The sequence below is a fragment of the Lepisma saccharinum genome, chromosome 1 (genome assembly GCF_977018435.1).
Source record: "Lepisma saccharinum chromosome 1, izLepSacc3.1, whole genome shotgun sequence".
Classification (NCBI taxonomy): Eukaryota; Metazoa; Arthropoda; class Insecta; order Zygentoma; family Lepismatidae; genus Lepisma; species Lepisma saccharinum.
This window is the reverse complement of record NC_139229.1, coordinates 86,394,868-86,412,049: the sequence shown is the minus strand read 5'-3', so window position 1 is coordinate 86,412,049 and position 17,182 is coordinate 86,394,868.

Here is a 17,182-nt window from a genome sequence, read left to right as displayed (position 1 = left end):
GTGGGTGGCGCATTGATGGAGGCTGCTTCTACCTTCCTCTGGGTGGAGGTCGAAGGCTGGGCCCCAGATGTATTTTCGCTTAGACAAGTAAGCTTATGCTTCTTGGCATACGCAATTGTGATGTGTTTATTGCATCCGGAACATAGTTCAGTGGCAGCCAAATGCTTGCCTGGCACGCAGGTACGACAATGTCTTGCAAAATGTTTGCTTGATATGGTTTTCTTGCACACAGGACAACTTTTCATGGAGCGCATTTTTTTTGGGGGGTATGTTTATTTATATGTGATCTGTTGGTGGTAGAGTGTTTACAAAAAAATGCCTTATGAGAAAAATTTTGTAGGCTAATTCTAATTAGTGCTAGTTTGAGGGGTTTATTTATATATGGGTGGTATTGTTTTCCTCAAATATGTGCTTTAATCAACCCTGTAAAAAAATTTAAAAAAAATATATAAGAAAAATATGATTGTAGATAGAAAAAAGCACAATAAATATTGTATGCATGTGTAATTCTATTTAGCTTATTTTTGCTAGACACGAATCTTCTTCAGATTTTATTGCCCATTAGTATATTTTTCTACCAATCTAGTAGAGGTATGAAACTATGAAAATATACTTGTTTATATATATTCTATTGTTTTGGCTGATATAATAGCAAATATATATATATAGCTATTTTGAAATTCTAAAACTTTCAGGTATACTTATTTTTACATGCAAACATACATCATAAAAAATTACACAATCGTATTTTTTTTCCAAACACACATTTTTTATTTTCAGAAAACAAAGTTATTTTCGATCTTTTTTTTTAAATCAAACAATAAACATTATTTGTGTTTATAGTATTTGTCGGGCAATAGCAGATAAAACAAGAATGGGTTTTCTACGACCCATAGTTTACGAGTTACAAAACAACTTAGAAATTACATCTTGAAATTTAAATTTAAAATAACTCGAAAACAGTAAGCACTAATCATTATGTTTCCAATAGGTTATAGAGTACATTCAATTTTTTATCAAATATCATTAAAATTTTCGAAATAGGGTAAAAACTAAGCCAGCAAATCAAGTTTCTCAAAAAATAAAAAAATTGTCTATATTTTCGAAACTTGAGGGGGTGGAATCGATTTTATTTGCTAGTCGTATAGTTTTCGTCAAATCCTATCCAACAAACCTAAAATCATCATCCTAGGTCAATTAGGAGACAAGAAAATCAATATCTTGGAAAACATCTTAAGACAAATATCTTAAGAAAATTTTCTTGACAGACCGGAAGTAACATCTTGACAGACCGGAAGTCGACTTTCTTAAAGATTAAGACAAATATCTTAAGATGTTTTTCCAAGACATTGATTTTCTTGGTTCCTATGTGGCCTAGAACCACGCAACTTTGGATTATGTATATACCGTTGTTTTTTCCTACATATTCACTAGGGCTCGAAAGTGCAGTGGTTGTGTTGTTGCCTTATAATCAAGAGGTCCTAGGTTCGAACCCGATAAAAGTACATAGTGGTTCGGATCCTACTTTAAAAAACTGTAGGTCTAGTCCCGATTAGCCTTACTGTGCATATGTGAATATAGGAAAATACAATACAAAGTCAGCAATGTGTGATGTGGTCAGCACCAAATATTTTAATTTTATATGTATATTTAAGTTTCATGCATAAACATGGCAGTCTTCCTATATGCTTTTATGGTATGGTGCTATGCACAGAGGAGCACTTTATTTAAGCATATTTAACTTCTCTTTCCATCTCTCAATCTATTCATATTTGACACAGTCATTGCAAGTCGGCCATTTTGTTTACGTAGCAATTAGGCTTAAAAAAACTTTGACACACTCATTGCTAGTCGGCCATTTTGTTTACGTAGCAATTACGTTAAAAAACTTTAAACCACATTATTGCTATTTTTTATGAATGCTTGTTGTGATAAAAAAAACATAATTAGATATATTTTATTTAATTTTATGTTTAATATCTTTTCTGTATATAAAACTAAATAATAATAAAATTCGAAACACTATGTACCTCCACTAAATATCAAACGCACAAAAAAAAAAAACAGGCTAACACACGTAAAATTATACTCGTCTGCCAGACGCCAGAGCCTCGTTACTCTACAGTCCAGGGTGTACTACGTGGAAGTGAGGTTAACTGTTGGGCGCCTTACCAGAAGGTCGCCCTCTTACACCCCGCATATTGCTATTTGGATATGCGGGGTGTATATAGTAATATGTAATAAATATATATATATGAAAAAAGCAAGAAAAAAAGGAGAGAGATACATGCAACACACTCAAAACTTGTATACTTTCTCGCTCTCTTTTTGCGTGCTTTGCGAGTATATATTCCTTCCACAATATGCTTAAGGATTGTTTGGCTTTTGTAGAGAGTTTTACCTTTTATCTACAATTCCTTTACATCTGTTTGGCTATTACAGAATCAACTCACAGAAGCAACACTACCTATTTATATAACACAAAGCCAACTCATGCAAGCTAACAAACAAATTTACTCACGCTAGTTAATTTCAATCACAATCACAATGTTCTCCTTGCAGCTCACAATAAAGATAGGACCTGATGCCCTCGAGCTTCTAGTTTTATTAGTTGAGGAGTAATATGTAGGTTAACAACGTGGACTAGTAGAAATCCGTTCTAGAAAATAGTTCTATACTTCAATTTTTAGCAATATCATTTTCCTACTTTCGTAAATTCATCACGTCACCCCCACCAATGCTGTTACCTGACGTCATTATTTCTCAACAGTTGGCTGAGCTGATGTGAAAATTACATAGCATCATCTGTGCTGAACGCGAATTTTTGAACGAAATAAATGGGTCAGCATGAAATTCCATCATTATTGTTAGCTTTTTGAAAAAACAGGAAGTACATCCGCCACTGTCAATAGCCAGAAATGCTGCCCCTCCCAGTCATCCATCTCTCTTACAACAGCATATGTGTGCTGGCAACTCTCTCTAGTTGCAGGTTTTTTAGTTAACTCGTAATCCTCGTCAAAAACTACAGTAACATCATAATATCATATTGCACAGAAGAGGGAGGACATCGTACACCACTGTTGCCAGCCATAAATCTCTCTCTCTCTTCATCTTACAGCAACGTTGGCATCTCTATTTTTTTTAGTTGTAAGTGGGTTGCCAACACACTCTAGTTAATAATGCTACATATTATACACACACACGCACACACATACTGTGTTGCCATCCACCCATCTCTCTCTCTTTTACGGCAGTGCGTGTTTGTTGCCGGCTCTCCTTGCCCAGTGTGTGTATGTTACGCCAGTATATAAATTGGCTAAGCCTCAAAAAAAGATAGTAGCTTTTGCTAAGTAGAAGAAAAAAAAAGCTGTAGGTAGGTGTTGGCAGCACTATCAGTTGTTTAATTCCCCCTCTCTCTCTCCTCTCTCTTTTTTGTAAAAGGCTATGGCAAAAGTACCAGTAGGTTGGCAAAAATTGCTTTATGCACTGTAAGGCAAGCCTCAAGCAAGGTTGCCAGCTCCTTGCTTTAGGTTAGGTTAGACCAAGAAAAAAAAGGCTGTAGGTAGGTGTTGGCAGCTGTCGGTTGTTTAACTCTTCCCTCTCTCTCTCTCCTCTCTCTTTTTTGTAAAAGGCTATGGCAAAAAATACCAGTAGGTTGGCAACCTTGCTTTATGCACTGTAAGGCAAGCCTCAAGCAAGGTTGCCAGCTCCTTGCTTTAGGTTAGGTTAGACCAAAAAAAAACCTTGGTGATTTTTTCGAGTAAGGTGTTGGCAACACTCCTCTCTTTTTTGTAAAAGGCTATGGCAAAAAATACCAGTAGGTTGGCAACCTTGCTTTATGCACTGTAAGGCAAGCCTCAAGCAAGGTTGCCAGCTCCTTGCTTTAGGTTAGGTTAGACCAAAAAAAAAACCTTGGTGATTTTTTCGAGTAAGGTGTTGGCAACACTGCGAGAAAATGGGGCTTATGCCTTACAAGAGCAAACCATTAAGGCGAGCCCCACCGAGCCCCATTTTCGGTTGGTGAACCGGTGCACCTGCACTACTGAGGAGCCCAAAGGAAGAAATAAGTGTTTTTTTGTTTCGGCTAAAAAACTGTTTTAGGGGGCAAAACCCGCCTCAAATGTCAATATGAGGACAAATTGACGTAGGGATTATCTGACCCCTGTGCCCCCCTCCGATTTCCATTAAATTTGGCAGGTGTATAGAGAGGCCCTATGCCCCCTGTTTCTTCCTACGCCATATTTACGTGGTTTCGGGGTCAGATCCCCACTTCAATTTCTCCTCATCTTGACATTCGAGGGGGGGGAGGGGTTGCCCCCTAAAACAGTTTCTTAGCTGAAACTGAAAAACACGTACTTCTTCCTTTGGGCACCTCCATACACCTGCCAAATTTCATGGAAATCGGAGTGGCACACACGGGTCAGATCCCCGCTTCAATTTGTCTTCATCTTGACCTTTGCCCCATAAAACAGTTTTTTTTTTTAGCTGAAACACAAAAACACGTATTTCTTCCTTTGGGCCCCTCTATACACCTGCCAAGTTTCATGGAAATCGGAGGGATAGACTTAGACCTCCCTTGTAAGTGTATTAATTAATTACAAATCGCGCACGCGCACACACACACACTATATATAAGTGTATGTATGTATATTATATATATAGATATGTATATTAGCAGGTAACAATATGTTATAAACACATTCTTACTTTCCAAAGAAGCGCATGTGGGATGGCAAAACGGATCCGGATCCGAAAATTACTGGATCCGGATCCGAAAGTACTAGATCCGGATCCGAATGTACCGGATCCGGATCCGAAAAATTTTAGGATCCGGATTCTTAGGATCCGGAACCAACCGGATCCGGATTTCGGATCCGCCAGGATCCGGATCTGGCCATCCCTAGTGTGAAGTGAGATAACTACATGAGAATACAGGCGCTGGCAATACAGAGTTCAATAATTTACAACGAAACGCTTCGCAATTGCTCGATTTCCTTAACATTAATGATACATTTGGTACATGTTTAATTAATGCTTCGAGCTACCTGTATGTAAAAACATAAAAAATGAATGAAAGAACAGAAGTAGTAGTTAAAGAATCAGTTGTTTTTGCTTACCGACTACCATCCTACACGTGCTTCTGTGGGCTCGCTAAAATCCTGAAGTAGGTCAATCCGGCAACAGCGCGTCGATACCAGAGCGGGTGGTTCCACGCCTGTTGCTAGCGCGTCCCGACTGTAGTTATTTCATGAACTGCATCAATATTACTGTAATATTATTAAATTCAATTTCCTCTGCTGGTAGGATCATGAAAAATAAATCCTAACTTTTACTTTTCACTTTTGACTAACTTCGACAATGAGGATGAGTGATTAAATTGTGTAATTGATGAAGATACGCTCACAAAGAACACTCATGCCCAGACTGGAATTCGAACCCACGACCCCAGGCGTCGTAGCACGCTGTGATAACCACCCCACCACGGTGGTTAGCAGTAGATTTTGGTGTCGATTTTCTTCGTATTTAAGAAAGATTCCTAATAGTAACGAGTGTTGGTTGTTGGCGCAGAAACATGGGAGCAAACGAGATCATTCCAGTTCCTGCTAACAGATTCTGGGTCATCTTGGCGGAAAATTTGTTATTGAAATCACAAGTAGTGACCGACCTCTGCGTTTTCCTGGTGCAAAACTCCAGTACGTCGTGATTGGTGGAAGGTCCACTCCAATGGAAAGTGACCCCCGCAGCTTATCTAAAACTCAAAGCAGCTGCCGCAGCGGATGATTGCGTCGTTTGAGAATTTTTACGAGGTTAAAAACTCATCTGCAGCCGTTGTTATGGACGTAATGACGTTCTTTCAACCAGGCGAGAAAATAAAAAGCTTTTTCTCGGGCGGAGATAAACATCGCAGTCCGCCGTTGTGACCAGGCGAGCAAGATTAACTTCGTTCGGCATGATCACGCTATAGGTGTCCCATCACTATTTCGCTCCACACCATCAAAATAGAAATCTGCTTGGGAAAAAGAAAAAGAGATCAATTATCTTGAAGAAGCAACACGAACAAGTACGAGGCTTCGTATTTGCAACCCAATATTCATCTACTGTCGCGTGAAAAGTTATCGCAGTAGATCAAAATAAAAAGTGAATGATTGATTTGGTAATTTTAAGTAATTTTGATACCACTTTTGGCTACTCACGACGATTGATTGAATTTAAAATGTTGGTTGCGTCAGCACTTAGGTTATTTTGCACCCGTCACATTATACGGGGTCCAGCCCCTTACCATAAATAAAATATAACATAGCTATAATGTCGGAGGACTAATATATTCTTACTTGAGTTAAAAGCGACAAAACACAGGACAGCACACGCACAGCCCTACAGAGGATTATACTGGCCGTGGGTCCAGACGCCAGAGCCTCGTTAGTCCGCAAAATGAAGTCCAGGGTGTACTACGTGAAAGGCTAATCGCGATGAGGATGTGTTACTATGATATGATGAAATTGACAATCATAAAGAAGACCCATGCCCCGGCCAGGATTCGAACCCGGGAGCCCTGACGTCGTAGCGCGCTGTGCTAACCACTCCGCCACGGACGTCAGCTTCAAAACAAAAGAGCCCCTTCAATCACCACTTTCTTGAACATATACCCAAATTACACTAAAGTATCTCAAATTGCATAACACACAAGGCTGAAGCTTCCTATGGGGAAACGCTAATGGGAAATATAATTTCCTTATCCGATTCATGCATGTAGTTTCTACGCTGGTAGTACAACGAAGAATCAAATTAAAATCTTAATTTTGGTTCGGTTTTTTTATTTATCTAGCATGTAGGATTGAGCAAGATTGCTGCATCTTAGAACAGACCCACTTCTGCTCTATACTTATTTTCAAGTCTGAGTTAATGCCTGTAAACGACAAGAAGAAGAATCTTTGGGATGCACGAGTAGGCACTTACGAGCCACTACGAAGGTCTTTCCACTCATCTGTCTGCGAACTGAGGCCATTGTTGAACTTTCTTCTGCATTAGTAAACTTGCTGGTGTGAGAAGCATTCATTGATATTAAACTGAAGTTTTTGTTTCCAGGGAGTAAGAAACCACGCCACTGCTCTCCTCTGTTGAAAGTGTGTGGAGGATTCCCCATATTTAAAATAATAAAATGGCGTTTTGAAGCTCACTTGATCAGTGTTGCAGCCTTGAGGTCATATTTTAAATAACTGTTCATACCGTATGTAAATTCGAGCTGTATGCAGTTTGTCCTATGTAACTTGTGTCGGACTTTTAAGGTTTGACTCTCCCTAGTACAACGATGACATATTGTAAACCATATTGTATTGTCGGAAGTCAATCATGCTTAAAGAGATAGACCATATTGGATGTCACGAAGTTGATGAGAAAGATGCTATGACAGCCCAAAATTCGGGAAACCTTGAGAGTATTCAGTAAAATGAAGTGAAAGGAAAGAAGTGTAGGATCTGGGAGGTGCGGATTGGACAGCTTCGTGGAGGTCCTGCATTCATAGTATTGTAGGGTAGAATTATTCGAACCGCCATTTGATAGCACACCCGAGGTACCACGACGATGCCCAGAAACTTTGCCGAGACCGGGGTAAGAACCGGAGTTGATCTTGTTTTCCTTCTGACAGAGGTTTTTTCATTCATTATTATTGGTGATATTGTCGGAGGAATTTCAAGGAAAGTTTCAACCCCCCAAACAAAATCCTTAATCTCATTTATCTAATCAACTTTCATCTTCATTGCCGTCTTCAACCTAGAGGTGTTAAGAAGTGACTTAAATACAACAGTGAAAGCGGAAAATCAGGCATAACCACATCAAACTATAGCTCAGTTGGTAGAGAAATGGCACGGTACACCTTGCAAGTCTTCGTCATGTCTGACCTTTTCGATTTAATTTCTGCATAGTTCATATTCTGTTCATCTTCTGTGCGTGCCAAATTAAAAGGTAAGAATCTTTATTTTATTTTTATATTTAGCATCCCTTTTTCTGTCTCTTTTGGCTAATCACGATTTACAAAACTATCAGTTTTGCAAGTTCTGAAATGCACAAGTTCCACTCATCTTATATGAGATCAACGTTTTGTTGATGAGGAAAAAGGTAAGACGATGAGGATGAGTGATGATATTGATGAAGAGGCACTCACGAAGAACACTCATGCCCAGGCAGGAATTCGAACCCGGCACCACTGGCGTCGAAGCGCACTTTGCTAATCCACCCAAATTATGGCGTTAGGGACGGCTGTTACGATCGATCGAAACCACCTCTACGTAGCAGAAATTGACACGTCATATCTTGAAAACTACACACAATATTTCAATTATGTCTTTTTTGTTCATTAGTATACATATAAAGGTATGACATGCTCGAATTAATAAACAATATATCTATTGCTACTGTTATTAACAAGCGGAGATTAAAAAGTCCTTTGTTACGCTTCGTAATATTATGGGATAGAGAAATAAAAATTGCTATAACTTCTAAACCACTGTTATTTTATGAAAAATTTAAATTTTACATGTAATAATGTGTAAAAAGCAATACTTTAAACAACGTGTGACGATCAAGGGTCCAGGGGAGACGCGGGGGCCAAGGTCCGATTTTTGAAATTTCGCCCCACCACGTGGTAGCAATTAACTCGCCATTTCTTGAAAAATACACACGCTATTTTAGTTTTGTCTCTTTTGTTCATTTGTATGCTTTTAAAGGTACCACATATTTGAAACACAAAACAATATATCCATTATTACTATTAAAATTCTGGAAATTGTTTCTTTATCCTGGCAACACTGCCGCTCTTATCCATTAGTATTTTTTTTCCACAAGAAGTATTCTGTTTTTATTGTACCACTGGTACATAGGGTAAAGGAGGGGAAGTTCGCCACCAAAATATTTTTCATTTTTTTCCTTCTAAACGAATTGAGGGAGAAGGAAAAAATTTATACGATGCAAAAAGTAGTCATTATGGATTATAAGAATATAACAAACACTGCGTTACTTCTAATTATGACGTAATACTAAAATAAGAAAAAGTGGAGAAATTCCCCCCACATGATGGGAAATTTGCCATACTTATTTATCATTTTATCGTCAGTTTAAGTGTATGAAATACCGAGTTGTTGCCAATGACTCAGACAACGAAGTGTAAAAGACCTACAAATGACAATACAAAACTGCTTAAAAAGATTCAATAGAAACTAATTTGGAGGGTCTGTCAATGGGCATTGTTCCCCAGAAGAAGCAGAACTTGGATTGGTTATTGGCTGTGAATCGGAACGTTGTCTGTTACTCTGGCGAATTTACCAGTAAATCCATAGTCGAAAAAAAAACTAAGGTTTAGTTGTACATGCACGGTTTCCAAAGCAAATCTTTTCACGACATTCTTACGGTTTCAGGTTACGATATCAATAATTAAAAGGAAAAAAAATTCTTTCCTGCCACGAAATGACAATTTCCAACGTGGTATTGAATTTCGGCACCTTTCTTGTCTTCTGTGTAGACGCAACTGCGCATTCCAAACTGTACTGCTTGCTTGCTAGTTCGCTCACCACACTGCAGATGTCAGTGGAAATGAGACATATGTTACTTGAATTTTTATAGGCATCAGTGAATATTTCCAACCTATAGTTTTTATCTACGATTACAAAAACCACAAGTACGGCGAAATTCCCTGCACGGCGAACATCCCTACTTTTACCCTATTACATGTTCTGGAAAAGATTGGAGTTTCAATTTTTCAAGAAAGAAAAAAGGCAAGAAATGCATATCCTTCGAAAAAAGAAAGATATAGCCCTGAAATGCAAGCATTTTATCCAGGAAAACTTGAGTGATGTCTTGTTGGGAGAGAAAAGAATACCACAACTCGAGTTGTCTATCGTCGTGGAACTCTCAATACCTAAAACACCCCATTGTTTGAAGATTCATCGCTTCATATTAGAATTCTTGAGCATCGAGACACCGCCTTATCTTGTCTCCTCCAACGGAAACAAGAGCGAGAAACCAGCAAACTTTCCCGCGCCGGGCGACAGCGCTGTTTAACATATATCACAAGCCTATTGTTTCTCTTCAATAGACACACCTAATTAACTCGATCTTCTCGTGTAATTATTTTCTCGGCGCAGGAGCCGGAGGGGGGGGGCGAGAAGCGAAAAGAACAAAGAACGAGAAGAAAACAGTGTGACAGACCGTTCTTCGCATCTCTGGACTCCCCCCTTCTCCGTCATATAAATGCTCTTAAGAGAAGAAACCTGAGAATAAAATTTAATTGATGGAGCCTGGGAGAAGATGACTCCGTTGGATTTGATGAAGTCTCCTCTCGAGATGACTCCAGCATCCGCCCAGAAAGGTCCTTAAGTAAGAGATACATAGATGTTTTGATAGGACGAAAGAGTGTTGGATCGTTTTCGTTTCTCCAAAGCTTAATTGAGTCTCTCTTTTGTCTCCCCTTCTGGAAAGAAAGGAGAGGGAGACCCAATTAGATATCTGCGTTCGCTTCGAGACAGCGACGTCTGTTCAACTCGCTTTTTTCTCAATGCCAAGCTGCTGCCACGGGTAACATGACGTTGTAAGGAAATTGGAATAAATTAATCCCTAAACATGCTCTAGTTTTTTTGGAGACGGATCCTAACCTTGGCCTCCTACACCGCAACTCTAAGGCTATCAGACACATCAATGTCAGACAGGAGAACGACCGTCTGGCTGCCATGAAACGGCGATTATCGGATGTGGAGCAAGACAGTGAGTGGCGTATTGATTTCTTTAACTTGATTCTAGTCCTGGAGGATCCTTTAAACGCACTAACCTGAATATTTAACAAGGACAAAAAGTAAGAGTTTGTAATTTTTCGTTCCCTTAACACGAGCTAATGACTTTAATGAAGGATACGAAGATATCATTCTTACTTCCATGAAATTATACTTTTATAAAGCTGTACGTGCAACGTGGCAGCACTGCAAGCATTGACTCGCAGCGTCCGCGGGCAGTTTCCGCGGTTCAACGGACATCGTGTGCAGTGTTGCCACGATCCGCCTACAGCTTTACTCCGCTGAATAAAAATCTGTATAAAATCGGTTTCGCAATGTGAATTGACAATGAAAATGCATTTTAAAAACAGATGCAAAAAAAAAAAAAAAAGACCAATATTGTATTTGTAGGACTACCCAATACTAAGAAAACGTTTCGTTAACATGCTAAAAACTGTCTTTTGAGAAGTTTTGAAAACTTGAAAATTAGTAATTTTGTTAAAAACCTTTCTGCCAGCACCCTACTAACATTTCATAATGATCGGACAACCCGTTTTTGATTTACAGAATTTCAAAGATGGCGATCGTTTGCAAAACTAAACAAACGTCCCTTTTTGATTTCACGGCGATAAAAAATAGAAGGCATACTCAAAAAAAATGGTTAGCATAGATTAACGCAGAATTGGATAAGCTAAATTTTGATGTAACTCGTTTATATGTAGGTTTACTGGTTAATTTTTAATTGAAAGACCTCCGTGGCGGAATGGTTGTTAATGAAAATAATACACAATCACTACTAGGTAATGTAAACATTCAAAATGCAGTATATCACTTCCTCCCATAAATAGCTCTAAGTTCTGATGCAGTATTATAAAGTTTATAATCTGGTAATAACGTGTAGAATGAATTCGCTCAAATGCAGCACCAGATCGGTGCATAAGGGGTGGCCTTTTCTCAAGACCCCCAAATGTCCATCTCCCTTCCACGTAGTACACCCTAGACTCCATCTTACGGACTAGCGAGGCTCTGCCGTCTGGTCTCTCAACCAGTATAATCCTCTGTGCGCCCGTGTTGTGTCGTCCGCATATGTTTGTGATTGTCTCTTCATCCATCTCATCTTATCACCATTCATCTTCATCTTCGAGATTAACCAAAGTGGCAGAAAAGCGAAGTAAAATAACCCAATTCAAATCAAATCTTCGTGTGCAAACACGAAACTGCTTTTCCGGGAACTTTTGGATAATACCTTGCACAAAAGAGACGTTATCTAATTTTTTTAAATACCCTTGTACCAGGAACGTATCTAGAAATATGTTTCGGGGGGGGGGGGTCCGAACCAAGTGTCTCAGGAATAATAATAATAATAATGTTTAAATTAAAATAATTATATTAAATAAAATTAATACTAATTACAATACATAAATTAATATTATATTATTATTACACGAATAGGTAAAAAGACTGTATAACAATAGAGATATAACAGCGCATATTCATTACGTAGATTAAGTTCGGAATAATTTACATAAAAACAAGTGCCCTGGCAATGAAATTAATGTCAAATGAATGAATAATTGAATATTTGTCGAATAACAAAAATCATGTTACATGCAGTTGGAGAAAAGTAAGTTTCTGATTAACATTTTATGCATATTGCGTAGTAGTGTACATAAATCTTCTTTGTAATGTCATTTAAAGCCGTATGATCCCAATATAATCCTTGCCTTCTAAAAAGTTCAGAGGAAATTAATAACCATCTATTATGCAACAAAATCTAATATTTTCATTACTTAATTTTAATACTTGGTGCGTCTTTTGGGGGATCCGCACCCCTGGACCCCCTAAATACGTTCTTCCTGTCCTTTAAAGCCATATGATTCCAATATAATCCTTGTCTTCCAATAAGTTCAGAGGAAATTATACTACAAAGGCTAAAATAATATATTTTTCGTTATTTCATTTTAGTACTTGATAAATATTTCGGGGGGTCCGGACCTCCTGAACCCCCCTAAATACGTCCTTGCCTCGTACTTATTGGAACTTGATAATATGGCTGTCTCCATTGACAATAGAATTTGGTTGGATGCATTACGTTTTCTTGCATTGAGTATTTCTTCCCCGAAAACAGCCTTGGCTGCTTCAACACATCTATTCTTCCAACTATACAATTCGAATGACGTCACTCGACATGTTGATTCCTGGAAGTCTTGCTCTGTCGCTATCCAAATGCACCCTGATAATGGACCAGTGCAAGGACGATGATGGCATTTCAGCGAAGTGTCCCTGACAGCATTTCCAATCTCGTAATAGATTTTTTCTCTAATGAATTTTGGGATGCTTTAGCAGACATTTCGGAATCGATCCAAAACGAGTACGAGTCAAAAATGAATCGCGGGATTCCATCAACCTAGAGAAGACTTCTTTCCTTCACCGCCTTTTTCAAGTTTGTAAGGCATCTGCGTGCAGGGTAATTACGTACATCAGGGCAATTGATGCAGTGTTGCCAGCCTCGGTGCAATTTCACCGCTTTGTACTAACATGGCGGAAATGTAATATAATGCGTACATTGGAACTTGAACAATGAATCATTACTGGAATTAGTGGATTCTGGATTATATTATTTACTTTTACTACAACATGAGAGAAGGCGCGCAATCAGAGAGCAAGATTAAAGGTACAACTTTAACACAATGTGCTTGATAACATCATTTCTGCAACCAAAAGAACATAGCCAACAAGAGAGGAAAAAAACTTGTAGCAATAACACATTTGACTACACCCTGTCCCAGCTGTATTTAGAGCAAGGGAACGAAAACAAGTCTCTGCGCAAGTAGTTACGCGAGACGGCTCCACCAATGCACACGTTAGAGGGAATGGGATTGCGTGGAGGGATAAAAGCGACTGCAGTTACCAGCCTTCGCAGCAGCATGTACTGTTTCGCTCTGTCCACTCGATCCCCCCTTCACTGCCGCCATGCCCCAGAGATAACCATATACAGTACAGTATAGCCATATTAAGGGAATCTTGTAACCCGGAGAAAAGTACCAATTGTTTGCAGTTGAATTTATCTCATCCTTTGCATAGATGGCGAAAAAGTTGTACTATTTTATGCTTGTGAACAGTTAAGGGAAAGGTTACATGCATACATACACTTTTTGATGTAGTTATTGATTATGAAATGTCAAAAAATGCTTAGTCTGCTGTTAATATTCAATCTCTCCACCGAAGTTCGAATACCGGTCTACGCACAGGCGTACTTTGCGGGTGCCCCTTCACCAATTTCATCTTCAACTTGGAGCCAACCTACCTTTGGAAGGACAAAACATGAAATTCTGTTCCCGAGGAGTTAAAAAAAATACTTTTAACTGGATCATTAGCCCCCTCAAAAGGTAGGTTTATGCATTTAAATTCACTCATCCTCATCGTCGCAAATAAACACAAGTAGCAGAAAAGCGACGTAAAATAACAAAAATATTAAAGATTACTTATTAGAACAATATTTGAACCTGATCAAATAAAGTTACAGTAAAACTTCGTTAATCCGGACTAATTTAGGGGATAAGTAAACCGGTTTAAAGTCCGGATTTACAGAAATAACCTAAAGGAACAGTAGAAAGTCCATTAAAACTACGTTTATAGCAACAAAACACGTTTATTATGGTGTTATGTAAAGGGCATAGGCGTAAATAGACTATACAGTACAGTAAAATGTAAAGCAATACGACAATGCAGTGCTTCTAGCCACATTTAAAACCTTGCATTCTGCTCTTTTTTTCCCTGTCCGGATTAAGCGAAGTCCGGCTTATCGGGGTCCGGATTAGCGAGGTTTTACTGTATTAGATTAGAGTTTCTAGGGCGACTGATAGAAAGGAAATAACTACATTTCCGTATAAGCCGGCCTCCGTGGCGTAGCTGTTAGCACAACGCGCTACGACGTCACAGGTCCCGGGTTCGAATCCCGGCCAGAGCATGGATGTTATTTGTGAGTGTCCGTTCATGAATTTCATCATATCATCACTCATTTCCATCTTCTCGATTAGCCAAAAGTGGCACTAAAGCAAAGCAAAATAAATCAAATCATTCAATCAATCAATTTTCGTATAAAACCTACATGTGCCTTTAACTTTAAGAAATATACAACAATTCTTATTTTTAACTTTAATAATCACAGTTTACAACGTAACGTAATTCAAAGTCACGCACGCCGTGAAGCATGCGTGAGCTTAACGTACTCGTAAGTTAGGTATCGAACATTCATTTCATGTAGTCATTGATCATCAGAGCTAGAAACGCAACGTAAAATCGTCGAAGTACAAGTAAGTTCCAAACGACATTCGCTGCAAGTAGAGAATATTTCTATGCGTTGGCAACACTGGACCGTTTCACGAAATGAAACACTCTTTCCGTAACATCGAAGACGAAACACAGAATGGACTTCCTTTCTAACGAAGACAATGGCAAGAAATAAAAGGATATGAAAGTGTATGTTGCTCGTAGAAGCCACGAGAGGGTACGAAAGGTTCCACAAGAGTAGGGCAATAAGGCCGGTTCTGCGCCCGAAAATGGGGCTCGGTGGGGCTCGCAGTGTTGCCAGCTGCTTATTCGAAAAAATCACCAAGGTTTTTGGTCTAACCTAACCTAAAACAGCAAGGGGTTGGCAATCTTGCTTGAGAGTTGACAAACCGGAAGTGGGGCTCGGTGGGGCTCGCAGTGTTGATAACTTCTTACTCGAAAAAATCACCAAGGTTTTTTTTGGTCTAACGTAACCTAAAGCAAGGAGCTGGCAATCTTGCTTGAGAGTTCTGCAACCGGAAGTGGGGCTTGCAGTGTTGCCAACACCTACTCGAAAAAAAAATCACCAAGGTTTTTGTCTTGGTCTAACGTAACCTAAAGCAAGGAGCTGGCAATGTTGCTTGAGGCTTGCGTTACAGCGCATAAAGCAAGGTTGCCAATTTACTGGTATTTTTGCCATAGCTTTTTACAAAAAAGAGAGAGAGGAGAGAGAGAGAGGAGAGAGAGAGGGAAGAGTTAAACAACCGACAGCTGCCAACACCCACTCTAACCTAGCCTAACCTAACCCAACCTAACCTAACCAGGTCTAACCTAGCCTAAAGCAAGAAGCTGGCAAGTTTACTTAAGACTTGCCTTAGTGCATAAAGCAAAATTGGTTACCTACCGGTATTTTTGCCATAGCTTTTTACAAAAAAGAGAGAGAGAGGGAAGAGTTAAACAACCGGCAGTTTACCTACAGCTTTGTTGTCTAACCTAGCCTAAAGCAAGGGGCTGGCAATTTGCTTGAGGTTTGCCAACCTGCATATACTAAACAAAGAGAGCCGGCACTGCCGTAAAAGAGAGAGATGGATGGATGGGAACACTACACGGGTTCAACGTCATCAAATAAAAATCGTCTTAATGTTTTTTTCTTGTAAGGCATGATTTCTATTTTCTCGCAGTGTTACCAACTCCTACCTATATTTTTTTTTAGTTGGCAAGGGCTAGAGAGAGAGAAAAACTTATAGCTGGGAACAGTAATGAGCGAATGCGCCACATCGTAATTTTCCGACTCCGTATATCGCGATTTTTGTAAACCACTCTCTCTCGGGGGAACGATGTGCCGCGCACACACACACACACACACGTGTGCGTGTATTGTGACGCAAGCAAACAGACAAAATAATAATAATTGTTGTTTTTTAGGATTCCTGGCCCCCCTGGCGTGGTGCCCAACCAAAAACGTAAAGGTTTTCCCGTACGGCCTTCGAACGTAGAATTGATTGACGTGCGGGCGAATCTCTTCTGGAATGTTTTTCAATTCGTACATCTGACCATACATGCTATTCATCATCAATTTAGCCGTGTTCTGTTTGGCGTCTATTTCGAGCAGTTTGCCCGGCGGTAAAGTCTTATTGTTTTTAAATTTTTTGATTTTTTACGCAAGGCCATGATCTTGCGTATGCACGTGGCGTTTAGCGTGTCTCGTGAAAAATACACGTGAAGATCAGCTTCCGTACAGCCGGCTGGATTTGTAACGCCGCGACAAACATTAACTTCCGTACCGGGCAGAATGCCTGTTCCGGCGGCGTGGAATTCGTGCCACTCCCAAGTTCATGTTGAAAGGGGAGAGGCCAGCTGCTACTTTGGCCATGCACATGCCCTCTTAACTTGCCCCGTAGGACACGTTCTGTTCTCTTACGAGAATTAATATAGTTTGTCATAGAACCCTCCAATTTATGACTTAGCAAAAAATCTGTTTGGTGATTCATCATGTACACCTATACGTGAGTAAAAGTATGAATAGAACCTATGTTCGGAAATCCAAAATGGCGACCGGAAGTGGGGTTATCTTGGAAACGGTAAAACTTAGCAAGAATCTGTTTGCGGATTCGTCATGTACACCTATACGTGAGTAAAAGTATGAATAGAAC